Genomic DNA, 12876 nt, shown 5'->3' on the forward strand with positions numbered 1-12876 from the left:
AAATTCAACTGTACGCTTATAAAATGATGACAGTAGAAAAGGCAAATAACGTTTGTTAATATTTTAAAATAATTTTGATCTGGTGATCTCCAAGGGTTCCCAAAGCACACTGAAAAATACTGCTCTATGCATCGTCTGGAAAGACATGTTTGAACGAACGGAAATAAACTTTTCTCAACCTATATAATATCTTCGTTGGAAAAATAACATTTAATTTACAGAAATACGTTTTATTTATTTATTTTTTGTTATGCTTTAAGTTCTGGGGTACATGTGCAGAACATGCAGGTTTGTTACACAGGTATACATGTGCCATGGTGGTTTGCTGCACCCATCAACAGGTCATCTACATTAGATATTTCTCCTAATGCTATCCCTACCCTAGCCCACCACCCCCCGACAGGCCCCAGTATGTGCTATTCCTCTCCCTGTGTCCATGTATGTGTTTTCATCATTCAACTCCCACTTATGAGTGAGAACATGAGGTGTTTGGCTTTCTGTTCATGTGTTAGTTTGCTGAGAATGATGGTTTCCAGCTTCATCCATGTCCCTGCGGAAGACATGAACTCATCCTTTTTTATGGCTGCATAGTATTCCATGGTGTATATGTGCCACATTTTCTTTATCCAGCCTATCATTGATGGGCATTTCAGTTGTTTCCTAGTCTTTGCTATTGTGAACAGTGCCACAATAAAGACTTCATGACTAAAACACAAAAAGCAATGGCAACAAAAGCCAAAATTGACAAATGTGATCTAATTAAACTAAAGAGCTTCTGCACAGCAAAAGAAACTATCATCAGAGTGAACAGGCAACCTACAGAATGAGAGAATATTTTTGCAATCTATCCATCTGACAAAGAACTAATATCCAGAATCTACAAAGAACTTAAACAAATTTACAAGAAAAAAAACAACACCATCAAAACATGGGCAAAGGATATGAACAGACACTTCTTAAAAGAAGACATTTATGCATCCAACAAACATGAAAGAAAGCTCATCACCACTGGTCATTAGAGAAATTAAAATCAAAACATTTTATTTTTTACATTCATATTATGAGAATTGTGTGTGTGTATAACTACAGTTAAAACATATATATATATATATATACACACACACACACACGTTTTATAGATATATATACATATGTATATACTCTGGCTGTTACCGGGAGACCAAGAAAGCATGTCTTTACTTCACAAAGGTGGAGAAACTTAGAGCAGACCATAGTTTGGCTCTCAAAATCTACACTAGACTGATGTTTCCTGAGTCTAGTACCAAGCACTTACTATACTCGCCTGCTAAAGCACCTTGATGTACTACTATTCTCTACTCAGGAATTCAATTTGGGGGAATGAATGAGCTACAGGGCTTAAGGAGTAGGTCTGATCCCTCTGAAGGGAAGGAACTAGGACCTCCTGAAGAGTGGTGGAGATTTGTACCAAAGAATTAAGGACACGACCACCTCTGAAAGAATGTAGATTAGATCTCCACATAGAAAAATAAACTCTAAAAACAGGGAGTTTGCCATGAGATGTTCTCTTGTGGAAGGCAAACTTTTAATTATTTTTCTTAGATTCCCAAGAGAGTCACAGTTAGCATAACTTTAAAGGTACCCTCTTCCTCCTCCATACGTCTTATGTTGTAATGCTTTCTAGATATTTTCAAACATTCAGTAAAGTGGAGGTTTCTATATGTAGAATGAAGTTCAGGGTTGAAAGAAATGGTACCATCTTCATATTTCCATTCTGGAGAGGTCAGCATTGGCACACACTGGGTCAGCGAGAGCCAGGGTTGAAATTCCATGTGAACTCTGTGGGTGAAGTAAGAAGTAACCAACCACAGAGAAGGGAGTAGGAGGGTCAGCAGAGATCTGTCATGGGGATAACTGATGAGTTCTTGTGAGACAAACCCTCTTGCTTTTTCAAATACACTGGAGAAAGATGACACATGACCCCAAGGAGACCACTTTGGTGCTTAAACTTCTTTTCACTGTCCAGGTGTGGTGGCTCATGCCTGTAATCCCAGCACTTTGGGAGGCCAAGGCAGGTGGACCACAAGGTCAGGAGTTCAAGACTAGCCTGGCCAATATGGTGGAACCCCGTCTTTACTAAAATAACAAAAATTAGCCAGGCGTGGTGGTGTGCGCCTGTAGTCCCAGCTACTTGAAAGGCTGAGGCAGGAGAATTGCTTCAACCCAGGAGGCGGAGGTTCCAGTGAGCCAAGATCATGCCTCTGTACTCCAGCCTGGGCAACAGAGTAAGACTCGATCTAAAAAAAAAAAAAAGAAAAGAAAAAAGAAATAAATAAAAAAATAAAACCTTCCCTTCACTTGAATTTTCATTAAAACACAACTTTCTTAGACATATTTTTGCAAATCATTGTCATGTTTTACCTTTTAATTTGCTGTAGATCTACAACTCACAATCTTTTTCTTAGCATTAGGAGAATCCAGCATACTGGTTTTGAAAGAAATTCTTCTATATCTAATTTTGAATTGATTGTCCTTTTTCACCTGTCCCATTGAAATGCTTTCCTTCCTCAATTATAGATTTATAGATTAAATGAAACATTTGCTCAGTAGCTGTGGTGACAGAGATATAACAGGGCTACTAATCAAACTATCTCATACATTTTTCTGTAATCTGTGAGCTATTCCCCTTTATTCTTTTCTAGAACCTGTCTTCAATCTTTGGTTAAAGGCAATGTGATAGAAATAATATCTTATGGTAAATAATTATAGAAATTATATATATCTTATTGTGGTTTTGATTTGCATTTTCCTAATGATTCATGATACTGAGCATTTTTCAATATACCTATTGGCCATTTGTATGCCTCCTTTTCAGAAATATCTGTTTATGTGTCCTTTGCCTACTTTTTAATAGGATTGTGTGTTTTACTTTTCTATTTTTTAATTCATTGTTTATTCTGGGCATTAGTTCCTTGACAGATGAATAGTTTACAAATATTTTCTCCCATTCAATAGGTTGTCTCTTCATAATTTTGTCTCATTTGCTGTGCAGAAGCTTTTTAGTTTAATATAGTCCCATTTGTCTATTTTTGTTGCCTGTGCTTTTGAGGTCTTAGCCATAAAATATTTGCCTTGACCAATGTCCTAGAGGGTTTTCACTATGTTTTCATCTAGTTGTTTATAGTTTTAGGTCATAAGCTTAGATCTGTAAACTTAGTGGATTTTTATATATGGTAAAAGATAGGTTACTAGTCTCATTCTTCTGTATATGAATATCCAGTTTCCCACCCCAATTTATTGAAAAGAGTGTAATTTATTGAATGTGTGTTCTTGGCACATTTGTCAAAAATCAGTTAGTTGTAATTATGTGAATTTATTTCTGAGTTCTTTATTCTGTTACAATTGTCTGTATATCTGTTTTTATACCGATACTTTGCTGTTTTGTTACTATATCCTTGTAATATATTTTGAATATCAGATAGTGTGTGGACTCCAGCTTTGTTCTTTTTGATCAGAATTTCTTTGGCTATTTGGGCTCTTTTTGGTGCCATGTGAATTTTGGCTTTATGTTTTACTATTTCTGTGAAGAATGCCATTGGTATTTTGAAGTGGTATATATGGAATCTGTAGATTGTTTTGGGCAATATGGTCATTTTAACAATATTCTTTCAATCCATGCACATGGGACGTCTTTCTAATTTTTGGTGTCTTCTTCAATTTTTTTTTTTTTTTGAGACACAGTCTCACTGTGTCACCCAAGCTGAAGTGCAGTGGCATAATCTTGGCTTACTGCAACCTTTGCATCCCCGGTTCAGGTGATTCCCCTGCCTCAGCCTCACAAGTAGCTGGGACTACAGGTGTGTGCACCACCATGCCTGGCTAATTTTTGTATTTTTAGTAGAGATGGGGTTTTGGTAGTTTTCCTTGCAGAGGTCTTTAATATCCTTGGTTAAATTTATTCCTAGGTATTTCATATTTTTTGTACCTATTGTAAATAGTATTTCCTTCTTGATTTGTTTCAGCTAGTTCATTACTGGTGTTTAGAAACACCACTGATTTTTGTATGTTGATTTTGTATTCTGCAACTTTACTAAATTTTTAAGTCAGATCTAAGATTTATGTTTTTTTGGAGGAGTGCTTAGGTTCTCCCTCCCCTCCCCTCTCCTCTCCTTTCCTTTCCTTTCCTTTCCTTCAGATAGAGTCTCACTCTGTCACCCAGGCTGGAGTACAGTGGCGCAATTCTGGCTCACTGCAAGCTCTGCCTCCCGGGTTTACATGATTCTCCTGCCTCAGTCTCCCAAGTAGCTGGGACTACAGGTGCCCACCACCATGCCCGGCTAATTTTTTGTATTTTTATTAGAGATGGGTTTTCACCATGTTAGCCAGGATGGTCTCGATCTCCTGACCTCATGATCTGCCCACCTCAGCCTCCCAAAGTGCTGGGATTACAGGCATGAGCCACCGCACCTGGTCAGTTTTTCTAAATATAAGATCAACTCATCTGCAAAGAGGGACAATTTGACTTCCTTTATTTCAATTTGGATGTCTTTTTCTTGCCTGATTTCTCTGGCTAGTACTTCAAGTACTACTATGTTGAATAGGGCTGGCAAAAATAGTCATCTTCATCTTTTTTCCAGTTCTTAGAGAAAAGGAGCTTTGATCTTTTCCTCATTCACTATGTTAGTTGTGGGTCTGTTTTATATGGCCCTTTATCATGTTGAGGTATGATCCATATATGCCTAGTTTGTTGAGAGTTTTTATCATGAAGAGACATTGAATTTTATCAAATGCTTTTCTGCATCTATTGAGATATTTGGTTTTCTTCTTCATTCTATTGATGTGATGAATTGTGTTTACTGATTTGTAGATATTGATCTATCATTTTATCCCTGGGATGAATCCCACTTGATAAGAAAGTATTATCTTTTTTATGTGCTGTTGGATTCAGTATAATAGTATTTTGATAAGAAATTTTTTCATCTATGTTCATCAGGGATATCGACCTGTAGGTTGCTTTTGTTGTGTCCTTGTCTTGTTTTAGAATCAGGGTAATTCTGACCTCATAAAATGAGTTAGGGAGAATTTTCTCTTCTTCAGTTTTTTGGGAATAGTTTCAGAATAATTAGTAATAGTTCTTCTTAAGTTTGATGGAATTCAGCAGTGAAGGCATCAGAATCTAGGCTTTTCTTTCTTGGGAGACTTTTTATTATGATTCAATTTCATTAATCATTATTGGTCTTTTCAGATTTTTTATTTCTTTCTGGTTCACTTTGGTAGACAGGAATCTTTGCTATTTCTTTCTACCTACTAATTTTGGGTTAGGTTTGTTTTGCTTGTTGAGTTCCCTGAAATGCATCCTTAAGATCATTTATTTGAAATCTTTCTACTCTGTTGATGTAGGTTCTATTGCTATAAATGTCCCTCTTGGGAATGCTTTTGCTGCTGATAAAGATGTACCTGAGACTGGCAAGAAAATGAGGCTTAATGGACTTACAGTTCCACATGGCTGGGAGGCCTCACAATCATGGTGGAAAACAAGGAGGGGCAGGTCACATCTTACATGGATAGAGGCAGGCAAAGAGAGAGAGCTTGTGCAGGAGAACTCCTCTTTATAAAACCATCAGATCTTGTGAGACTTATTCACTATCATGAGAAAAGCGCAAGAAAGATCTGCCCCATGATCTCCGTGATTCAATTACCTCACTGAGTCCCTCTCACAACACATGGGAATTCAAGGTGAGATTTGGGTGGGGACAGAGCCAAACCATATTATTCTGCTCCGGCATCTCCCAAATCCCATGTCCTCATATTTCAAAACCAATAATGCCTCCCCAACAGTCCCTCAAAGTCTTAACTCATTTCAGCATCAACTCAAAAGTCCACGGTCCAAAGTCTCATCTGAGAAAAGGCAAGGTGCTTCCACCTATGAGCCTATAAAATCAAAAGGAAGTTAGTTACTTCCTAGAAACAATGGAGGTACAGGCATTGGGTAAATACAGCCATTCCAAATGGGAGAAATTGGCCAAAACAAGAGGGCTACAGGCCCCACACATGTCCAAAATCCAGTGGGGCAGTCAAATCTGAAAGCTCCAAAATGATATCCTTTGACTCCAGGTCTCACATTCAGATCACACCAATGCAAGAGATGGGTTCCCATGGTCTTGGGCAGCTCTGCCCCTGTGGCTTTGCAGGGTACAGCCTCACTCCTGGCTGCTTTCATGGGCTGGAGTTGAGTGTCTGTGGCTTTTCCAGGTGCATGGTGCAAGCTGTCAGTGGATCCACCATTTTGGTCTGGAGTACGGTACCCCTCTTTTCACAGCTACACTAGGCAGTGCCCCAGTAGGGACTGTGTGTGGGGGCTTCACTCTCACATTTCCATTCCACACTGCCCTATCAGAGGTTCTCCATGAAGGCCCCACCCCGGCAGCAAACTTCTGCCTGGACATCCAGGCATTTCCATACATTCTCTGAAATCTAGGCAGAGGTTCCCAAACCCCAATTCTTGAGTTCTGTGCACTTGCAGGCTCAACACCACATGGAAGCTGCCATGGCTTGGAGCTTGCACCCTCTGAAGCCATGGCCCAATCTCTACATTTGCCCCTTTCAGCCATGGCTGATGCTGCTGGGACACAGGGCACCAAGTCCCTAGACTGCACACAGCACAGAGACCCTGGGCCTGGCCCATGAGACAATTTTTTCTCCTAAGCCTCCGGCCTGTGATGTTGGTGGTGCCTGCTGTGAAGACCTCTGACATGCCCTGGAGACATTTTCCCCATTGTCTTGGTGATTAACATTTGGCTCCTCATTACTTATATAAATTTCTGCATCCAGCTTGAATTTCTCCTCAGAAAATGGGATTTTCTTTTCTATCACATTGTCAGGCAGCAAATTTTCTGAACTTTAACATTCTGCTTCTCTTATAAAACTGCATGGCTTTAACAGCACTCAAGTCACCTTTTGAATGCTTTGCTGCTTAGAAATTTCTTCTTCCAGATACCCTAAATCATCTCTCTCCAGTTCAAAGTTGCACAAATCTTTAGGGCAGGGCAAAATACTGCCAGTCTCTTTGCTAAAACATAACAATAGTCACCTTTACTTCAGTTCCCAACAAGTTCCTCATCTCCATCTGAGGCCACCTCAGCCTGGATTTCATTGTCCTTATTATCAGCATTTTGCTCAAAGCCATTTAACAAGTTTCTAGGAAGTTCCAAACTTTCCCACATTTTCCTGTCTTATTCTGAGCCCTCCAAATTGTTCCAACCTCTGCCTGTTACCCAGTTCCAATGTCATTTCCACATTTTTGGGTATCTTTTCAGCAGCGTCCCACTCTACTGTTACCAATTTACTATATTAGTCTGTTTACATGCTGCTGATAAAGATGTACCCAAGACTGGGAAGAAAGTGAGATTTAATGGACTTACAGTTCCACGTGGCTGGGGAGGCCCAACAATCATGGTAGAAGGCAAGGAAGAACAAGTCAGGCCTTACATGGATGGAGGCAGGCAAAGAGAGCGAGCTTGTAGGGAGGAACTCCTCTTTATAAAACCATCAGATCTCATGATACTTATTCACTATCAGGAGAACAGCATGAGAAAGACCCGCCCCCATGATCTCCATGATTCAATTACCTCCCACTGGCTCCCTCCCATGACACATGGGAATTCAAGATGAGATTTGGGTGGGAACACAGCCAAACCATATTACTGGGCATAGGGTTCTTGGCAGATTTGAGGCTTTTCCAAGCCTGAGGTGGGGATGGAGACATGAGGTGGACTAGTCCTCTGGCCCCATAGTGGCAGCGGCAGGCCAAGCCTGTTTGTCTTTGGGCCCCCAGGTGGGCACTATTGTTAGCAGCTTGAGGTGAGCCAATTCTTAGGCCTCCAGGTGGCTTTCTCAGATGCCAACAGTGGCAGTAGTGGGCCAGGCAGGGGCTTGGTTTTTGGATTCCCAGGCAACATGCACGGCATGGGATATGGCAGTAGAAGTGGCAAGAAAATCCTCAGGTTCCTAATCAGCATCTACTGGTGGTGATGATGGCTCCAAAATATAAGGCAGGCTATCTGGGTGCCAGTGGTGGCAGCAACAGTAGGAGGCTAGGTTAGCCAGCCCTGGATGTGGCAGGGAAGTCCTCAGTATCCCAGATGGTGTGCTTTGCCACCAGCAGCAGGTGTTCTTGGCCTGTTGTTAGGCCTTCTGTTGGTGTGCATGCATGCCCAGAATGACATACAGGACAGGGTAAAGCCCAAGTCCCAGAGTGTCATGCTTAGGCACTGGAGGGTGGTGCCAGGCCAGGTAAGCCTGTTCTTAGACTCCCTACTGGTGTACCTGGCTACAGGCTGTGGTTGGTGGGGCAATTCCTAAGACCCTGGGCAGCATACTCAGGTAGCAGCAGCAGTGGGCAGGGAGGGACTGTCTTTGCGACACACACAAATGTTCTGTAGCCCTGCTGCTGGGGACGTGGGTGTTGCTTTTATTGGCAGTGGACCCAGGCAGGCAGCTTTCAGACTCTGGGGAGTATGCACTTTGGCTCCCTTTGTCCTGAGGACAGCCTCCCTGAGGCACTGCACAGACCATTCCCTAGGGTATAGGACACAGTGAGGGTTATGGCGCTGGGGAATCCTGCTACACTGCTGGGTCCAGCTGTCATCATGCCACTACAGCCTTCTGGATGGACATGGAAGAATGTTAGTGGAGGTTTCCAGGGATGTGCAGATGCAGGGACCATTGGGCCCCAGAGCTGAATGATGTCTGGGCTCTCAAAATGGCAACATACTGCAGCTGTTTAGGTCTCAGGAGGTGTGTGGGACTCAGTGTGAATTCCCTATTTGAAGCAACACCATTGTATAGACTAGAGGAAGCTTGCTATACTACTTATCTCAGGGCCTGTATTTGGGTATAGGGCCTCTTCTGTGGCTAGGATCACAAAAGTCCATGGTGGGAATGTAGACTGCTGGTATCTCTGCTTCCCCCATACTGGGGAGCCTTGCTGGCTGCCAGCCAATCCTAGCCAAGTTGGTTGCACTGCTTCCCTTTCCATTCATGCCTCAGGTGTTTTCTGTCATTTCTTTGTTGAATTCCAGTGTTTTCTCTCAGGCTATTTTAAGTGTGATTATTGACTTGCTATTTTGGTTGCTCTTTGTGGAAGAGGCAAGTACTGGATGCCTCTAGTCAGACATCTTGAAGACCCCCTTAATTATATTTATATGATGAGAATTAATTTAATAGAAGGATATTTATCTTCTTTCATATATATGTTAAATATAATATATATAAAATAGTATCTCTACTTAAAGGAGAGTTAATATTTGATAAGTAGCACTAGCTGTCAGGAAATCATATATACTATATCCAGTGCAGCCATTCAGGTCTTCAAACTCTCCAAAGATGTAATTACAAATCCAGCTGGCATTTGGAACAGGTACTATACTCACATTGCCAGATGCACTTGGCTATATCTATTAATCTTTTATGCAGGGTGTTAAAATTTTTTTTCTAAAAGCAAAGTGTTTTTTACATGTAGAGTATAATTCATTTATTTTGATATTTCAGAGGGCATGAAATTAACAATTCTCCTGTATAGAGAGTCCCAATTTTAATCAAAAACACTCTTTCATATTACGTTAGGACTTTTTTCACAACCTCACTTTGCATTCTTTTATTTATATTATGATATAGCACAGGGATGAATGACAATTCTTTTTTCCTTTCTTTCCAGTGTTAAATATCAGTAGTTAATCATAAAACAATGGGCTCTTAATGTTGTCAAATACTTTAATAAATAGAGATTATTCAAGACTTCAAATCCTTTTTGAATTGAGTCATGGCATAAATGAAGAATAATCAAGAATACATAGGTGGAAGTGTCATGAAATATAGTGAAACCATTATGTGATACTATTATATTCATCACCCATTATTAAAATTCTTTATTGATTCACAGTACTCAGTGAGCACATTCAGTACTTCCCCTATTCTAACCATACCATGCACAAAGCTTTTGCTGCAGAGATTTTAATTAAATGATGAAGAAACCAAGCTAAAGGTAGATATTTCCCCTAGAAGGGACAACATTATTATTAATAAAGTCATAGATATGTCAACAATGAAAACCTGTTACTGTTCATGGAATACTCTGAAGCAGTTTGAATAACATTTTTCCTGAAAAAACTAAAATATCATGGTATGTTTAAAGTTCCTTCACTGTTCTTTGAGAGAAAAGTAAGTGGAAAGCATAAAGGAAAAGAGAAATATTAGTAGAGTAACTAGAAATCATATTAATACCTATGTGTTAATGCTTTATCAAGATAGTATTCTGTAATTTGTGACAAATTCTGGATTTTTCATTTGTTTAGCTTTACAAAAATCTTTGTGTTATTTGTCCAGAGAAGAAAGTGTTTCCCCATAATCTTCCATCCTATTGTGTAATATTTGTTTTGGGGAAGTTACATATAGATAATCTTTCTCATATTATTTCTACAAGCATTGCATGGACCTACTAGTGCTAAGACCCACATTGCCTGTCTTTCCTAGTCTTCATATGGAAGAATGATTGTATTAATCATCTCAATTCTTTACCCTTCCCTGTATGCATCCTTTGCCATATGACTTCCTAACTCCTCTCAATAAAGAGGTGTGCAGTCTAGTTCCCTATCCCTTAAATCTTGGTTTGACCTTTAGCTTGGTTTGGCCAATAAAATAAGATAGAAATGAACAGTGTATCAGTTCCCAGCCTAGCCTCAAGTGGCATTGCATGTTTTCTTCTGACTCTCTCAGATTCTGCTATTATAATGAGAACATGCCTGAGTTAGCTCCCTGGTGAATGAAATATGTGGAGCAAAACCAAGTAATTTTAGTTACCCTCAAAGAGGCTAACCTAGATCAGCTAACAATACCCTGACCTACATTTACATGAGAGATCCTATCTTTCTGTGGATTACAAATGTTATTTTTGTTACATAAATGTCACTTATATGTATCAAGGTTTTGGAATTTTATATTTACATTGTAGTCAATTTTTATTAATGTCCAACATACATTTAAATGAGAATATATTCTCTATTGGGTACAGACCTATCTGTCAGCTAAATCTTAAGAATGTTATTTAAATCTTCTTTATTCTTGCTCAATTGAGGTCTATTTGATCTGTTTATTTCTTATATTTATATATTTTTGTAATATAATAATTATTTTTCTAGTAGTCCCTGTCAGTTTTAGCTGTATATATTATTTCAAATCTATAATGTTAAATGCATGAAGTTTCATGATTCCTATTTTTTGGAGAATAAATAATAGCATCCTTATAATAGTTTTCATTTTGTAGTCTGTTTTTATGGTATTTATGTCACTTTACTTTGTAAAGTGTATGCTAGAGACTTATGTGTCTTATCATTTCAGCCAATCTTGTTTTGTAAAAACAAAAGTGCTAAATAATTTAAAGCGTTTGAAAAATAGACACTTTGTCTTATTTTACAACATAAATTTGGTACTTTTGAAAACATTAATAAAAGACAATTGTTTTGAGATTGAGAAATAAACAGAAAAATAAAAGAAAATATAAAATGAATTGCTATAAAGTAGCAGAAGTTGTAAGTTATTTTAAAGATAGTATTAACAGTCATATAGTAATAATTGAAATGATAGGTGGAAAAGAAACATTTTTGGGGGGAATATATGAAATGCAAAAATTGGCACAAGAAAACTCAGATAGACCAAATCCTCTTGAAAACCTTGGCTTGTAAATGGAAAGCATTTCCAAGATAGCATCAGCCAAACACGGTTCTGCAGATGAGTTTTAGCAAATGTCGCATGCACAGATAATGCTTTAAAAAAGGTGTTTCTGGATACAGGATATCAAAATACTGTTGTGATACTGTTGTATATTTGAAACTTAAATTCAATGAATTACAAGAGATAAATTCACAATCCATTTCATATGTAAGCATAGTTAAAAACTTCTCTACAAAATACAGTTGTATTTTGTAATGTGAGGATATTACAAAATCATAAATTGTATCAATGTAACTCATGATACCAACATAGTAGTTACTGCTTTCTTTTTACTTATGGTCTGTCATTTCTATAATTTTAAAATCTAGAAGGTTTATTAAAGCAACTAGGAATTATGTCACTTAACCAGGAATTGCATTCATCAATTTTTCTAATGTTAGATACCTTTGTATTTAATGTTTTCTCTACATTTCCTGGAAAAAAATATCAATTTGGCAAGATGATTTTTTTAATATTATGCAAAATTCAGTGCGTTAATATTTTATGTGAGCTATTTCCATCTGTGTTTTTAAAACTAGATGGGATAATAATTTTATACTCCCTTATTACCTCATTTGTTTTGGGTATCAAAGTTATAGTAGTAGTAGCCTCATTGATTTTCTGTTCCCTAATTGCCTGCTCTATAGAAGAACTTACTTATATTGTTTTGGGATTAATTTTTTGAATGGATATAAGAACTCACCACTAAAATTATATGGGTCCAGATTTTCATTTGGAGGAGAGAGAAACTCACTCCTATGGATTTTTTATTGATTTCCTAAATAGATATAGGATATTCTTTTTTGCTATATCTTTTTGAGCCTGTTGAAATAAATTGCATTATTCTAAAATGTAACAAGCTTTCAAATTTATTGCTAAAGCATTTGCTTTTAACACTAATTACTTATGTTTATTTTATTTTACTTTAAAAATATGTCTTTAGTATATTTTTTATATCTAATGATGTTGATTTTTTTCTTTTTTCTTATTCATGCCACAGATTTGTTACATATATTAGTCTTTTCTAAGATGATGTTAAAAAATGGCCAAGTGTGAGCCACCGCACCATGTTAGCCAGGCTGGTCTCGAACTCCTGACCTCAAGTGATCTGCCCACCTCAGCATCCCGAAG

General features: G+C 38.2%; 1 long non-coding RNA gene across 1 annotated transcript in view; it reads right to left on the reverse strand.

Moving 5' to 3' along the window:
• Positions 1-1123: 1123 nt before the first annotated feature.
• Positions 1124-12876, reverse strand: part of LOC129397815 (uncharacterized) — a 37802-nt gene continuing 26049 nt past the window's right edge. Inside the window, exon 3 of the long non-coding RNA XR_008625431.2 lies at positions 1124-2276. This is a non-coding gene — a long non-coding RNA (uncharacterized LOC129397815). The remainder of the gene's footprint in view (positions 2277-12876) is intronic.

Source organism: Pan paniscus, chromosome 4, assembly GCF_029289425.2.
Source record: "Pan paniscus chromosome 4, NHGRI_mPanPan1-v2.0_pri, whole genome shotgun sequence".
In the NCBI taxonomy this organism is placed as follows: Eukaryota; Metazoa; Chordata; class Mammalia; order Primates; family Hominidae; genus Pan; species Pan paniscus.